This window comes from Moschus berezovskii, chromosome 10, assembly GCF_049115385.1.
Source record: "Moschus berezovskii isolate FMDL1 chromosome 10, NW_MosBer_1.0, whole genome shotgun sequence".
In the NCBI taxonomy this organism is placed as follows: Eukaryota; Metazoa; Chordata; class Mammalia; order Artiodactyla; family Moschidae; genus Moschus; species Moschus berezovskii.
In genome coordinates this window covers 49,727,652-49,740,667 of record NC_142469.1, presented here as the reverse complement: position 1 = coordinate 49,740,667, position 13,016 = coordinate 49,727,652, and positions in this window count along the sequence as shown.

The following is a 13,016-nucleotide window of genomic DNA, read 5'->3' as shown; positions in this document are numbered from 1 at the left end:
TAAATGTTTGGTAAAGTCTTGTGCAAGTCTGGTGGGTATGTCCAGCCAGCAGAGAGGCAGCAGTCACCTCCACTGGGATCCCCTATACTCACCCCTTAGGTGAGGGAACACCTCATTCACACCTTTCGTTTCTCAATCTGTTCTTTGATTTGAAATATATTTATTGGGTCCTATCTACCACCAGGCGGTAGCTTGGCAAAAAGGACTCAACAGTAAACGTGATATCTGCCCCACCTGCATAAAGCTTTTGGTTTAATCAAAGAAGCAATTCAACAAGCCACAACAACATAGAAGGACAGCCTGGGGTCACGGAGGCTTCTTGTTGGGGGGACAGGCTAAGCAAAGGCCACAGAGTGACCCCAGGACACAAATGCCCCAGGCAGCAGGAAGAAGGATCCACACAGTGCTGCCACTCCATCCATTAGGTGCTGGGGGTTTTCTCAGTAACCTTGCCTTCAGGGGCTCAACACACATATATTCAGTTCAGCCACTCAGTCACATCTGACTCTGAGTCCAAAGAGTCAGACCTTGTGATTCTTGGACTGCGACCACATGGACTGCAGCATGCCAGGCTTTCCTGTCCTTCACCAACTCCCGGAGATTGCTTAAACTCATGTCCATTGAGTTGGTGATGTCATCCAACCATCTCATCCCTTGTCTTCCCCTTCTCCTCCTGCCTTCAATCTTGCCCAGCATCAGGGTCTTTTCCAGTGAATTGGTTCTTCGAATCAGGCGGCCAAAGTATTGGACCTTCAGCTTCAGCATCAGCATCAGTCCTTCCAATGAATATTCAGGACTGATTTCCTTTAAGATTGACTGGTTTGATCTCCTTGCAGTCCAACGGGCTCTCAAGAGTCTCAAGAATATATATATGAATATATATTCCTATGTCTAAATACGTGTGTTCTAGATAATATCAACAGACACAGATGTAATAGTAACTTCTAGGCTTACAGAAAAATCTTTGACTCTGTTACTATCCCCCTCTGAATTTGGCTGAAACCCAATATTAGAACTGTGTTAAAGAAATAGTCAAGGTTAGGGTCGGGGGAAGCAGCTGCATTCATAACTCTGGCCCACAACAAAGAGCATGCACGTCCCTATTGAATCCCTTCAAGGCAGAATGGCAAATCCCATTGTTTGTGAGCACTGAGTCCATTCACGGGCAAAGATGAAAATGGAACGCAGGAAATGATGCTGAAAATTAAATGGCTGTTGCACGGTAGCCACAGGCAAAGCCATCCACAATCAGTAGGGATATATCCCCACCGAAGAAGGTTCAATCGAGGATAAAGCATGATATGATTATGTACGTTCAGTAATCAACTTACCTCTCCTGAGACAGCAGAATCCTCCTCCTTTGTGTCTTCCTTTCCATCCTTCTAACTGAACTGCATTAATGGATGTCAGAACAGTCCTTGCATTTTTTTTTTTCCTATCAGATCTGTTAAGAGAGGAGGAAGGTTCCTGTTGTTAATTGCGGGGAATCTCCCACTCTTTGTTTTAAGGAAAGTTTAAACAAAATGATCACCCACTCTGAGGCTTTAAACAAAGTTCAAACAGAATAAAGTTCTCTTGCCAAGGTTTAAGGCAAATTTCCTCCCTCCAGATGGCTTCCTCAGGCAGGCCAATGTAAGAACCAAGACACTCAACTCTGCTGGCTTTTAATGCGGCTCCTTGATTGTTGCTAACGATCCCCAGCTGTTCGCCTTTACTGGCTCCTTCACCTCTACTCTGCTGGCCACATCTGAGGGGAAAGGGACATGCTTTGCCCCCAGAGCAACACAGGTGGGCTCCTAAGTGCTGGGACAATGTACAGGGACAGGGTTAGAAAATTCATTTCCACAAAAACCTTTAAAAAAACTCAAGGACCATTTTTGATATTAGGTACATTAAAAGACGCTTACTCCTTGGAAGGAAAGTTATGACCAACCTAGATAGCATATTAAAAAGCAGAGACATTACTTTGCCAACCAAGGTCCGTCTAGTCAAGGCTATGGTCATGTATGGATGTGAGAGTTGGACTGTGAAGAAAGCTGAGCACCGAAGAATTGATGCTTTTGAACTGTGGTGCTGGAGAAGATTCTTGAGAGTCCCTTGGACTGCAAGGAGATCCAACCAGGCCATTCTGAAGGAGATCAGTCCTGGGTGTTCATTGGAAGGACTGATGTTGAAGCTGAAACTCCAATATTTTGGCCACCTCATGTGAAGAGTTGACTCACTGGAAAAGACTCTGATGCTGGGAGGGATTGGGGGCGGGAGGAGAAGGGGACGACAGAGGATGAGATGGCTGGATGGCATCACCGACTCGATGGAGGTGAGTTTGAGTGAACTCCGGGAGTTGGTGATGGACACGGAGGCCTGGTGTGCTGTGATTCATGGGGTCGCAAAGAGTTGGACACGACTGAGCGACTGAACTGAACTGAACTGAAAGTAAACCTGCCAAGAGGCCAGAGTGTGGCCATTATCCTGGGCAGACCACTTGCCCTACTGAATGGTCCACATATTGATCTGGGCAGCAGTCTGGACTGTGGTGGTGGACATGAGTATTCTGAGAATGTTTTAGAGACATGTGCCCACCCTCTCCACTCTCCTCCCCAGCTGTGCATTTTACGCAAGCCCATCACCTCTAAGACACATTCACCTTGGATCTGCACCAGATAGAGGGGGGATCATATCCGTGTCCTGTATTGATTTAGTGCTTATTGTGTATGTCCTACAGATTTCTGCTAGCAAGTGTACTCTGAAGTCTTAATACATAAGCCTGCCTGGGGGGTCCATTGGATTCAGACATTAAAGTGTTTCCTGATGACATCACCACATAGGGTGCACAAGTTTTCATCCTCAAATCCATTTTGCCTATGTTTGTCTAAATTCCTTCTCTATGCCCTGTATCCTTTCTTCCCCAGATCCTATTTCTAAAGGGAAGCAAGCTTATTGTCTTTAGCCTAAAATACAAATATAAGAGGCTGACATAGCAGGATTCTTATTTATTTGCTTATTTTTTGATACTATAAAGTTTTCTTTTTTAAATTCAAAATGTTGGAAAAGAAGTTTGAGCTCCTGGTTCAGCTAGTAAACTCATGGCATGAGGCTCACAAGAGGCACAGAATGGTCTAGAGCAGAAGGATGTGACGTAGACTTTTCATGCAGACATGGATTCAGATTCTGTTCCTTTGATTATCCTCTGATCCTAGCCATATCTGGAGGCATATCTGAGCCTTTGCCTTATTCACCCATGAACCTGGAGGATATGTGCTGCTTTCAGGTTCATTGAGGGAATTAGAGATAAAATATGTAAAGCTTCTAGTCCAGTGCCACATCACGGGCACTATGTGAACTATGATTAGATGTCAAAAGGTCTACATTTAGTCACAGTGTGAGCCAATTTCTTCCCAATAAGTGACCATTTTGTCCACAAGGACATGATATGGAAAAGAGTAAATGGCTTGTTTAGAAAGCAAATGGCCAGTAGATGCAAAGTGGCCTGTGCTCACACAGTGACCCTGGGGAAGGGGCACACCCAGAGTCTCTCCAACACCCTTCTCAAGTTTTCTATGCCTTAGGACAGGCCAGTAGACCTCAACTCCACACCTATTTCTGATTACAATTAAACTATCAAGCTAGTATAGCCAGGCTGGCAAAGGTAGAACAACACCTTCCAAACTTGACCAAAGATTAGACCACTGACTCGTATACTTGGTGCCTAGAATATACCTAGCAATAGGGAAGGCACAAAAATACCACCCTGCCCAGAAAAAGAGACCCTCAGATGAGGCTTCCTAATACAGACCTCAATTTTGGTTTGACCTTTGCTCACTGCAAATGATGTAAAGATGTGATGTAAAGACTTGACTGTCTCCCCACTTGTTGGTATAAGGTCCTTATCCTGTCTGTCCTACACGTGTCCTAGAGTGACAAAAATTAGAAGCAGGACCCAAATGCTGTCCAGAATCTTCAACAGTTACAGATTATAAAGAGGCTTTTTGACAAAAGTGAGAGCAACGTGGAAGCAGGAAGCTTTACTTTCTCACATTAAAACATGAGATAAGCTCTTTAGGGCCTCCTCATCAATGACCTGTTGATGAAATATGTCTTAAAACATTAGAGGCAAGTCTAAAGAAGTATGCCTTCCTGCCAGAGGGACTGCTGGGTAGTCATTGCCACAGTGCTTTCAGGTCAAAAGAGAAGATCAAGCAAAGTCAGCTTAAAGGCAACTTTCTTTATACAACACACAATCTCCTATATACATGGCCACTAGCAAACACATTTTGGATTTCACTAGTTTATATCTTTCAGACTTTCTTCAAGTTTTCAACCTGACTTGTCTTTAAACTTTAAAGAGGATTATGACAAATCAATGCACATGTGTGTGCCCCTCTTCAATGGCAAAGCAGAATTATCACTGGTTCCTTTTCCTAATTCAGAACGTCCCTCTTCAGGGGATCCAGAGGTTTCATGCATCTGTTGAACCCCAAGAAATCTGCATTCTATTCCAAAGAACAACAACATGGTATTAAGTTTTTGTGAATATAAATAAAGCATTATGTAATGATGAACCAACAATAGTAGTAAGTCCTGTAACACAAAATAAAACAACAGCAGCTGCAGCCTGGAACAGGTGGTAAGGAGACATACCCAGAAATCAGAAACAGCCTTTGTGCTGAATCAAGGCCTAAGAACCCCCGCTTCCATCTCTGTGGCTTGGCCAGAAGGAAGTCTGCCCCTCCGAACAATAACAAACACAAAACCAAAGAGAGATGGTGCTATGAAGCATGGTTTGATCCATTTTCCTTTCCAGCTTGGCCAGCTGCACTGGATGTCATCCTCACAGGACCAGCTTCTTTGCAGGTTCTGGCACCATCAGTGACTCTAGCCACTGCCTCAGCACACATAGACCTAAACATGCACACATCCTTAGCTATTTACAAAGATCTGGCTTGGTCTGATGTTTCCAGGCCAAGCTCTGGTGTCCATGTACCAAGGCCAGCAGGACATGGTGGGAAGTCTATAGGGTGATGTCTCTGGGAGAGGGGTATCCAATATCACAGACCAGGAGATCATAGCAATGGTCTTAAGAGAATAATGTTAAGCTTATCTTCTGACAGTTTTATTGTTAGGGAAAGAACTTCTTTAGGTCAAATGCAGCAGATCAGATCAATTTTTCTTGGAAAATGTTGGAGAAGAGAAGATAGGTTCTCCTCTGTGGACCTTAAGCTATGTCCAGTACAATGCAGTTTCAAGAGTATTACTTTTTTGTCATTTGACTTATTTTTTAAAATCTTCAAAGGCAATTATAGGGCACTTCCCCAGTGGCCCAGTAGTTAAGAGCCCACCTTGCAATTCAGGGGACACAGGTTCGATCCCTGGTCGAGGAACTATGATCCTACATGCCACGGGGCAACTAAATTTAGCACCACACCTACAGTAAGTTCATGTGCCACAAGGAAGACCCAATGTAACCAAAGTTTTAAAAAATAATTTTAAAAGCTTATGAATAAAAATTTAAAATTAAAGGCAGTTATAAAAACAAATGAATTTAATGTCATCAACTTTAGGGAAAAAAATCGATCATGTAACAGTGGCAAATAATAACTTTGACTAGACCCTTAAACAACATTGGATTTTATTTTTATTTTTTTTAATTAATTTATTTTTTTTAATTAATTTATTTTTTTTAATTGGAGTCTAATTATTTTACAATATTATATTGGTTGGTTTTGCCATACATTGACATGAATCTGCCCCGGGTGTACATGAGTTCCCCCTCCTGAACCCCCCTCCCACCTCCCTCCTCCTTTTATCCTCCCTCTGGGTCATCCCCGCACACCAGCCCCGAGCATCCTGTAACATGCATCGACCCTGAACTGGTGATTCGTTTCACATATGACAACATACATGTTTCAATGCCATTCTCCAAAATCATCCCACCCTCACCCTCTCCCACAGAGTCCCAAAGACTGTTCTATACATCTGTGTCTCTTTTGTTGTCTCGTATACAGGGTTATCATTTGCATCTTTCTAAATTCCATATATATGTGTTAGTATACTGTATTGGTGTTTTTCCTTCTGGCTTACTTCACTCTGTATAATAGGCTCCAGTTTCATCCACCTCATTAGAACTGATTCAAATGCATTCTTTTTAATGGCTGAGTAATACTCCATCATGTATATGTACCACAGCTTTCTTATCCATTCGTCTGCAGATGGACATCTAGGTTGCTTCCATGTCCTGGCTATTATAAACAGTGCTGCAATGAACATTGGAGTACATGTGTCTCTTTCAGTTCTGGTTTCCTTGGTGTGTATGCCCAGGAGTGCAATTGCTGGATCATATGGCAGTTCTATTTCCAGTTTTTTAAGGAATCTCCACACTGTTCTCCATAGTGACTGTACTAGTTTGCATTCCCACCAACAGTGTAAGAGGGTTCCCTTCTCTCCACACCCTCTCCAGCATTTATTGCATGTAGACTTTTGGATAGCAGCCATTCTCACTGGTGTGAAATGGTATCTCATTGTGGTTTTGATTTGCATTTCTCTGATTATGAGGGATGTAGAGCATTTTTTCATGTGTTTGTTAGCCATCTTTATGTCTTCTTTGGAGAAATGTCTGTTTAGTTCTTTGGCCCATTTTTTGATTGGGTCATTTATTTTTCTGGAATTGAGCTGCAGGAGCTGCTTGTATATTTTGGAGATTAATCTTTTATCAGTTGCTTCATTTGCTATTATTTTCTCCCATTCTGAAGGCTGTCTTTTCACCTTGCTTATAGTTTCCTTTGCTGTGCAGAAGCTTTTGATTTTAATTAGGTCCCATTTGTTTATTTTTGCTTTTATTTCCAATATTCTGGGAGGTGGGTCTTGGAGGATCCTGCTGTGGTTTATGTCAGAGAGTGTTTTGCTAAGTTCTCCTCTAGGAGTTTTATAGAATCTGGTCTTACATTTAGCTCTCTAATCCATTTTGAGTTTATTTTGGTGTATGGTGTTAGGAAGTGTTCTAGTTTCATTCTTTTACAAGTGGCTGACCAGTTTTCCCAGCACCACTTGTTAAAGAGACTGTCTTTTCTCTATTTTATATTCTTGCCTCCTTTGTCAAAGATAAGGTGTCCATAGGTGCATGGATTTATCTCTGGGCTTTCTATTTTGTTCCATTGATCAATATTTCTGTCTTTATGCCAGTACCATACTGTCTTGATGACTGTGGCTTTGTAGTAAAGCCTGAAGTCCAGCAGGTTAATTCCCCCAGTTCCATTTTTCTTCCTCAAGATTGCTTTGGCTATTTGAGGTTTTTTGTATTTCCATACAAATTGTGAGATTATTTGTTCTAGTTCTGTGAAAAATATCGTTGGTAGCTTGATAGGGATTGCACTGAATGTATAAATTACCTTGGGTAGTATACTCATTTTTACAATATTTATTCTTCCAATCCACAAACATGGTATATTTCTCCATCTATTAGTGTCCTCTTTGATTATTTTCACTAGTGTTTTATAGTTTTCTATGTACAAGTCTTTTGTTTCCTTAGGTAGATGTATTCCTAAGTATTTAATTCTTTTCGTTGCAACAGTGAATGGAATAGTTTCCTTAATTTCTCTATTTTCTCATTATTAGTGTATAGGAATGCAAGGGATTTCTGTGTGTTGATTTTATATCCTGCAACTTTACTGTATTCATTGATTAGCTCTAGTAGTTTTCTGGTAGAGTCTTTAGGGTTTTCTGTGTAGAGGATCATGTCATCAGCAAACAGTGAAAGTTTTACTTCTTTTCCATATTCCTTTTATGTCTTTTTCTGCTCTGATTGCTGTAGCCAAAACTTCCAGAACTATGTTGAATAGTAGTGGTGAGAGTGGGCACCCTTGTCTCGTTCCTGACTTTAGGGGAAATGCTTTCAGTTTTTCACCATTGAGGATAATGTTTGCTGTGGATTTGTCATATATAGCTTTTATTATGTTGAGGTATGTCCCTCCTATTCCCACTTTCTGGAGGGTTTTTATCATAAATGGATGTTGAATTTTGTTGAAGGCTTTCTCTGCATCTATTGAGATAATCATATGATTTTTAGTTTTCAGTTTGTTAATGTGGTGTATTACATTGATTGATTTGCAGATATTGAAGAGTCCTTGCATTCCTGGGATAAAGCCCACTTGGTCATCATGTATGATCTTCTTAATGTGTTGTTGGATTCTGATTGCTAGAATTTTGTTAAGGATTTTTGCATCTATGTTCATCAGTGATATTGGCCTGTAGTTTTCTTTTTTTGTGGGGTCTTTACCAGGTTTTGGGATTCGGGTGATGGTGGCCTCATAGAATGAGTTTGGAAGTTTCCCTTCCTCAGCAATTTTCTGGAAGAATTTGAGTAGAATAGGTGTTAGCTCTTCTCTAAATTTTTGGTAGAATTCAGCTGTGAAGCCGCCTGGACCTGGGCTTTTGTTTGCTGGAAGATCTGATTACAGCCTCTAGTTCCGTGCTTGTGATGGGTCTATTCAGATTTTCTATTTCTTCCTGGTCCAGTTTTGGAAAGTTATACTTTTCTAGGAATTTGTCCATTTCTTCCAGGTTATTCATTTTATTGCCATATAATTGCTGATAGTGTTCTCTAATAATCCTTTGTATTTCTGTGTTGTCGGTTGTGATCTCTCCATTTTCATTTCTAATTTTATTGATTTGTTTCTTCTCCCTTTGTTTCTTTATGAGTCTGGCTAGTGGATTGTCCATTTTATTTACCTTCTCAAAGAACCAGCTTTTGGCTTTGTTGATTTTTGCTATGGTCTCTTTTGTTTCTTTTGCATTTATCTCTGCCCTAATTTTTACGATTTCTTTCCTTCTACTGACCCTGTGGTTCTTCATTTCTTCTGTTTCTAGTTGCTTTAGATGTAGAGTTAGGTTATTTAGTTGACTTTTTTCTTGTTTCTTGAGGTGTGCCTGTATTGCTATGAACTTCCCCCTTACTGCTTTTACAGTGTCCCAGAGGTTTTGGGTTGTAACATTGGATTTTAAAGGCATTAATCTTCCCCTTGTTGAGCTATTGAATAAGCAGATCCTTTGTAATCAATTCTTTTAGTCATTTTTTAAAGACTGGGTTAATGTGCTCACAGGCAAGAAATTGGTAGGCTTCACGGGCAAGTGTGAAAGTCCAGTGGGCCTGCACAGTATCAACTGCAAGGGTGACAAGACCAATAGCTTAGGCTGGCTTCTCAGAGTAAAGACATGATGCAGACAAACTGACCTGGATGGCAGGTGCATGTGTGCCTGTGGTGGGGTGTGAGGCCAGAGGAGGACTTACAGACCCAGACCCGAGATAGAGAAGGCAAGAAATGTTCCCATCAGTGGAAGAACTGAGAGTTCTGACACAGCAAGTTTCCTTCCTCCTTCAACCAGGGCTCCCTTGGTCACTAGAACTGTGTGGACAAAGTATTTGTCTTTGGGCTTCTGAATGACTCTCTTCCTGTGGAAGAAAATGGAGCTAATAATCCAGTGGTAATAACTCTTAGGAGCACTTACTAAAATAAGTGAATATGCACTAGTCGGGCCTGTCCCCCTCCACTGACAAAGGCCAGCATGTAGCTGGAGGAAGAAAAGCAAAAGAAGGGAAGAGAAAAGAGGGGGGAAGACAGGCTGTTCCAAATCAGTGTTGGGCCACAGCCAATTCTTAGCCAAAAACCAGTAAAACCTTCTCAAAGATTAAATCTTCTCATGAAGTCTATTTCCCCAGCACTATTTCTTTCCTCTCTCCTCTCTTCCTTCTCTTCTCCTCACTGTAATTTTTCTTCTCTCTCTTTCCTTTGAAATCACTCGGAAGATTTGAAATGGCTTAAAAGTAATCCAGAAAACAAAAATTTTAAATATAAATTATGTTCGAAATTCAAAAGCAAGGATAATATATATTAGAATAGAAAGTTGAGCCAAAGGGAATTAACAAAGCATAACTGCAGGTCAATGATCTCACAGTTATGCAAATCAAGCTCCACATAAACAAAAAATAAATAAATAAACCAAAAAACTGACCCTAAAAGAAACAGAAGAACTGAAGAGCACCTTTTGAAACAGTGATTGGCAGTCTCAGAGACATTTAATGTTAGGTCCACTGTAAAAAAAAAAAAAAAAAGGCTAATATAAAAAGGAGAGATTAGAAAGCGTAACACAGCTTTACAAAAATTACAAAATATGTAGACACCAAACGAATAAGTTAAGTGGGGCAAAGACCAAGTTGGGGATTTATATAGTCAAGTTCAGATGTTATCCCAGCACATAGAGCGCAAATTAAGACAGACATGAGTGAAAAGAACACCAGTGAGAGGATACCCCTAAGGAGTCCCTTTTCCATTTAAGGGGAAGACTGTAAATATTAAATAAACAAAAGAAAAGATAAAATAAATTTCACCAAGCTGGGGAAAAGCACAAGTCCTAAGAATGAAATGGCCCTACAAATGAGAGACAGATAAAATTTTTAAAAGATCCACAGCAAGATAAACATTGTGAAGTTCCAAAATTGTTTAGAGAAAACTCTAATGGGTTTCAAAGAAAATAAATGGATTATCTGTAAAAAATGAGAATCAGAATGACATCAGCTTTCTCATCACTGCCTTACATGCCAGAAGAAGCAATGCCTTCAATTTTCTAAGAGAAATGTATTTGAATCTAACATGTCTGTGCCCTAATAAATTGTCAGTTAAGGACTAAAAAAGGTATTTTTAAATATGCAAGAACTAGGAAATCTTATTATCCCAGAATTCAAAATGAATACATTATCCAACAAAGTGTAATAGCAACACCAAAAAAAAAAAAAGATTTTAAAAGGAAGAAAATGACAAGAGAATCAAAAAAAAAGTACAATTTTAATATGACCCAGGAGGTGTACAAGGAGCTGAAAATAATTAAAAGAGAATCCACTGGACCTTGACACTTAAGACCATCTATTCTGAGAAGCAAGATTTTCAGTGACACAGGATTACTTTTCCTTCAAAATAGGGTGAATCACACGACTTAGTTTTTGCTATTTGGGGGGCTTAAATTTTTAGATGTCTTTAGAGCAGTAACAGAAGAACTGAATTTTATTAAAGGAAAAAATGTAAATGACATAAACCTTGACAATTTTAAAATGATAAAAATCAGAAGTTGAAGCAGGAAAGGGAAGTGAGAGATAGTTAAATGCTTGATTCCTCATAGAGGATGTAACGCATTGTGTGTGTGTGTGTGTGTGTGTGTGTTCAGTCATGTCCAACTCTTTGCGACGCCATGGACTGTAGCCCACCAGGCTCCTCTGTCCATGGAATTTTCCAGGCAAGAATACTGGAGTTGGTTGCCATATCCTGATCCAGGGGATCTTCCCAACCCAGGGATCCAACCCAAGTTTCCTATGTGTCCTGGATTGGCAGGTTAGTTCTTTACCACTGAGCCACCTGAGAAGCCCTGTAAAGTGCATTAGCAAATAATAAAGCAGGAAAGAAATTTTAAGTGTGACTATGTTAGGTAATGAAACAGTGAGTTTTCTTGATCAAAATGGCCAAATGAGGACATGCCTCTCTTCCCTCTCAAATGCAAGAAAACATAAAGGAAATTGAAAATGTCTAAGCCCATAATATCAAAGAGAACTAATTAGAGAACTATCAGAACATGAGGACTTTCCAAAAGTTTCTGAAAAAAATGGATGACGTGTTGATAAATTAAAATAGGTGAAGGAAACCTCAGTCAATTATTCCTGGGGAGGAAGTTGCCATAGAGGAAGGAACAGGGTACCCCAGGTGTGACCAGATAACACCGAGGGCAGAGGTAAGGAAAACAGTGAAAACATGAAGCCTCATTGAAAGTCTTCATCCAGGAGAGTTACTCACCCCTCCACATTCTGTCCCTACTCCTGTGTCCAGACTGACAGACAGTTACACATTGCCCCCAAATTGTAGCGTTCTTTGCTAAAGAAATTAAATGAACTCTCAAAGGAGAAATAAGGAAGCTAACAGAAGTTCCACTCACTCTGACCTTTAAGGGACACATAATATAAAAAGCAGTTCCCCACCCTTTCTATCTAAAGTAGACTAAGCACCCCAGTCCACAGAACTGCCGAACAGCCTCCCCTCACAATCCCCTCTATTCTCAAACTGAAATTTGAATAGATAGAATAGATGTGAAATTGAAGCATAAAATACATGCAGAAAAAAATGAACAGATCATTAGTGTACAGCTCAATGAAAAAGCACAAAGTAAATACACTAATGTTGTTGTTATTTAGTCACTAAGTTATATCTGACTCTTTTATGACCCCCATAGACTGTAGCCCACCAGGTTCTTCTGTCCATGGAATTTTCCAGGCAAGAACACTGGAGTGGGTTGCCATTTCCTACTCCAGGGGATATTCTATCAACTACCACCTATATCACCTAGATTTCAAATATATGTATATTTAAATATCCATATATTACCCAAACCTCAGGGTTCCCCGTCATGCCCTTTTCTAGTCACAACTGCCTCTTCTCCAAAAGAAACCTGACAACCAGATTTATTCTATCTACATTTGAATTTTACATAAATGGAAGCATGTAATATGTACTTTCTGACTTTTTTCATCCCATATTGTGTTCATGAGATTCATCCATGAGTCTATGAAGAAAATACAGATGTGGTCCTGCCCTCATGGAGCTTACCCTTAAATGTGTGGAAACACTCAACAACAAGCAAATAAGAAAAAGAACAAAACTGTTGGTTACACAATAATAGAGTTGTGTAATACAGAGGGACCAGATAGCTTCTTTAGACCGAATGAATGGAAAATGACATTTAAACTGATACAAGAAAACACCAATCATGGTAAGGATAAAACCATATATAAGGGGCTTCCCTGGTGGCTCACTGGTGAAGAATCCACCTGCCAATACAAGAGACGCAGACAGGGGTTCGATCCCTCATCCAGGAAGATCCCACATACTGTGGAGCAACTAAGCCTGTGCATCACAACCTTGAGTTGAGCCTGTGCTCTAAACTCTGGGAGCCACAACTACTGAAGTCCCTTTGCCCTAGAGGTCCTG